This window comes from Monodon monoceros, unplaced genomic scaffold, assembly GCF_005190385.1.
Source record: "Monodon monoceros isolate NGI ecotype Baffin Bay Population unplaced genomic scaffold, NGI_Narwhal_1 Super_Scaffold_15, whole genome shotgun sequence".
Taxonomy (NCBI): domain Eukaryota; kingdom Metazoa; phylum Chordata; class Mammalia; order Artiodactyla; family Monodontidae; genus Monodon; species Monodon monoceros.
The window spans coordinates 80,608,982-80,612,710 of NW_021703771.1; the positions used below are offsets into that span (position 1 = coordinate 80,608,982).

The 3,729-nt window shown below is 52.7% G+C and overlaps 1 pseudogene; it reads right to left on the bottom strand.

Moving 5' to 3' along the window:
* Positions 1–341: 341 nt before the first annotated feature.
* On the bottom strand, positions 342–1,586 carry LOC114895925 (annotated as a pseudogene).
* Between the last annotated feature and the right edge of the window lie 2,143 nt (positions 1,587–3,729).

A 3,729-nucleotide genomic window follows, 5' to 3' on the forward strand; every position in this document is an offset into this window, starting at 1 on the left:
ATATTTCTGCTGTAGTCTGGATGGCGTGAGTTAATCAGATCCCTGGGGCTTCTGCAGAGTCTGGAACAGGAAAGGGGGAGCTAGATAGACCCTGCCCCCTGCAACCTCCCCATTTTAACCTTGAGTGTTGAAAAGTGGGGCGGAGCTGGATTCAGTCCGCTGGGTGACAGGGTCAGTGGGATGCAGAGGGACCCAAAGCAGCCTTTGGGGAGGTGTGTGTGTGGAGAGGTGGATTCCTGACTTCCGGCCTCCTGGCCTGGGTTAGACCCAGGACTCTGAGACAGAACATACATATTTTGGGGAGTCACCCTCCAGTCACCAGCTCCCTGAGGAACCAGAAATTACTCTCCGTGGTTTGAAGGCACTTGGAGAGAAGCGAGCTGACCCTCCTCCCTCCAGTCTCTGCCAGGTCCCAGGCTACCTCTGCGTCTCTGTGCGCCCTTTGGAAGGCTCAGAGCCCCGTCTCGGTGGAGCCCCTGTTTGGGAGGCACGGAGTTGGAGTCCTGGGTCAGCAGAGGCGTGGGGCCAGTGGCCCGAGGGCTGCCGTGTGTGACACGGCGGTTGGCCACAGGAGGCCTCGGCCATCCCGAGCTCGGAGCTTCTGCAGCTGGGCCAGTGTCCCGCTTCTCTGCGGAGCGCAGGTGCTGTTTCTTCGCCCGCCTGCGCCTGGCGGGGTTCCGGGTCGCTTGGACGATCTCCGCCTTCCGCTCGATCTCCGGGCGGCGTTTCGGGTTCTCCTCCCCCAGGTGCCGGGCCAAGTCCTTGGCCAGCTCTGTCTCCTGCCGGTCTTGCATCTTCCGCTGCCAGGATGTGCGCAGGGGCTTGTCCTGGACCATCTGGGAGACGCTCTTCTTTGAGCGGTCCTTCCGCACCCGCCCGGACCTGGGCTTCCCCTTCGGGACTTTAGGGACGTCCTCCTCCTTCGGTGTCTTGGACGCTGGGACCTGGGCTGAAGACTCTTCTCGCTTCTCTGGCCCGAGGCCGTCTCTTTCCGGTTGCCTGGCCGGCGGTGGCTTGCTCGGCTCACGGGGATCCCGGGGGGAGCCGGGCTCTGGGGTGTCATCCCTGCGGCGGCTGAGCGGGCTCGGGACCCGGGTAGGGCTCTGGTGACCCGGGCCCGGCCGCAGCTGATGTCGGGGGGACCCCGCGGGGGTCTGCTCCTTGCTCTTGGGCAACTCCAAGTCCGCTTCTTCTTGGTCCTGGGAAAACTTCGGCGACTCCCCACTTGGCTTTGGCTGCAGTCGGAGGGATTCAGGACTCGATTCCGGCTGTCTTTGGGGCGACTCCAGGCCTGGGTCTCGCTGACGCTGGGGGGACCCTGGGCCTGGCTCTGGCCGCTTTCGGGGGGACCCCAAGCCTGCCCCGTCCCGTAGACTGGGTGATCTCGGGCTTGTCTCCGGCTGATGTCTGGGAGACCCCAGGCCGGGTGGCCGCACCTTCCGAGGAGACCCGGGCTCCCTCTTTTCTTCTGGGTTCGACTCGAGCTCCACAAGGGCCCGTTTGGCCCGCAGAACTGAGGTGGGGTTCTCAGGGGACTCAGGCTTTAGGCCTTCCAGCCGCCGGCTGCGCCTCCGCGACGTATCCATGGCCCGGCCAGAGTTTCTAAATCGAACAGTTACTTTTAAAATCTTATAATTATACAATGAGATACATAATTAATAATTAACATGAGATTTTTGAAGATGCATGGTAACTAAATAACCCCTTTAGGATTTTAAGGCATTACGTGCGATTATATTTTTTAAAGGCCTCTCTTGGCATAATTTGAGTATTTTTGGTACCCAATTTTATCGGACTAACCTAGATAAAGGGATTTAAAGTGAATGAAGAATCCATAAAAGACATATGAAGAGAATGGGAAACACACCCAGTACTTAAACAGCTAACATGAAAGAGACTATTTTATTATATGTATTCTGGAAGATAATATCAAAAAGGGTTTTACAAGCAGTAAAAAAAAAAAAGACAAAAAACAATAGAGCTCTTTCTCTAAATAAAATCTTGCACATAAGACCCGCAACATGCAAAACTGAGGAAGCTCCTCCTGTTGGTGCCCAGGTGGGGCCTGGGTCCAGCTGTCCCGTCCCCCATCCCTCTGAGGTCCTGACTTGGAATCCCCAGCACTCTACAGGAAAGAGTCTGGAAACCTCTAGACTCTCCTTCTCCGCTGTTCTCCATATGCATTCAGAAGTCCGTGAGTAAGTGGATTTAAAATGTGAGAGGAGAAACGTTAGACACAGTAAAGGATTTTCAAAGCATTGAACTGAAGACCCCAAACAGAATTCCAGTGGCTTCTAATTGTTGATAAAAGGAAGTACAAAAAGCAACCCCTTTAAGGCCACTCATGATCTGGGGTCAACCTCTCTCTCCAGCCCAGTCTTCCACCATCCAGCCCTGCACCTTGTACCATGCTGTAACCCTCCGCTGTCCTGTCTGCACCCACCTGTGGCACTGAAATGGGGAGAGTCTGAATGGGATGTGCTGTAAGAATAACATTGAATTTTGAATTCAATGAATTCAAAAGTGTGAATTCAAAAGTGTGAATAAGGAACGTATCTCAATAATCTTTATATCGGTGGCATCACATTTTTGACGTATTGGGTTAAACAAAATATATTACTAAAATTACTTTTACCTGTTTCTTTCTACTTTTTTAGAAAAATGTAGCTGTTAGAAAATGTACCTTACATATATTGCTTGCATCTGTGGCTGCTTCCAGCCAGTGGTCTGGCTGGTAACACAGGTGGCCCTTCAGGGGCGTCCACAGGCAGTGAGGTGGGGGGGACCGTGGAGAACCAAAGTACGTGCCCCTAGCGCGGCAGAAATGTGAGCCCAGTTGTCTCTAGGCCTCCCGAGTTTATAAAAAGGCATTGGACATCTGGTTGTAAGTGTGTGTGGGGAGTGAGTTGCTCGTGAGTGTGCATGAATTTTCCAGACTTTTAAAGGTTGGCAACTATTCCATAATTTTAAAAACAAATCTAGCACAACACTGTCCAAGCCAAACAAAATATGTCAGGAGCCAGACCTGGCCCACAGACCGCCAGTGTGTGCGATGCTCTTCACTCTTTCCATCTTCCCAAGGACCGTGCATCTAGCTGCTTTGCCCCACGTCAGCTGGGAGGGCTTCCCAGGCCGGTCCCCATATCCTCCCATCCCCAGCGTCTCATCTGTGGCACCAAGTATGCTAGGCAGATGACTGTTAAATGACTAAATGAACGAATGCGTTCTGGAATCTTCTTGCTTGGAGGTTCTTCAATGGGAAATATTTTTTCCGGGGTCTGAGTTGTGGTCCTGCCCTGAAGGGAAATGGGGAACCAGCTACTTTACCTCCCAAGACCCTTCTCATTTGAACAAACACTGCAGAACATCCATTTCTTGGAACAAAAGGAGTTCCTGAAGGTTTTTTTTTTGTTAGTGTTGAAAATATTTTAAAAAGTCAGAAAGTGTGATTCCTCCAGCTCCATTCTTCTTTCTCAAGAAAGAAATGTGTTTCCATACACATTTAAAATTTTTTTGTTCTAGTTCTGTGGAAAACGCCATTGGAAATTTTTTTTTTTTTTTTGCGGTACACGGGCCTCTCACTGTTGTGGCCTCTCCCGATGCGGAGCACAGGCTCCGGATGCGCAGGCTCAGCGGCCATGGCTCACGGGCTCAGCCGCTCCGCGGCATGTGGGATCCTCCCGGACCGGGGCACGAACCCGTGTCCCCTGCATCGGCAGGCGGACTCTG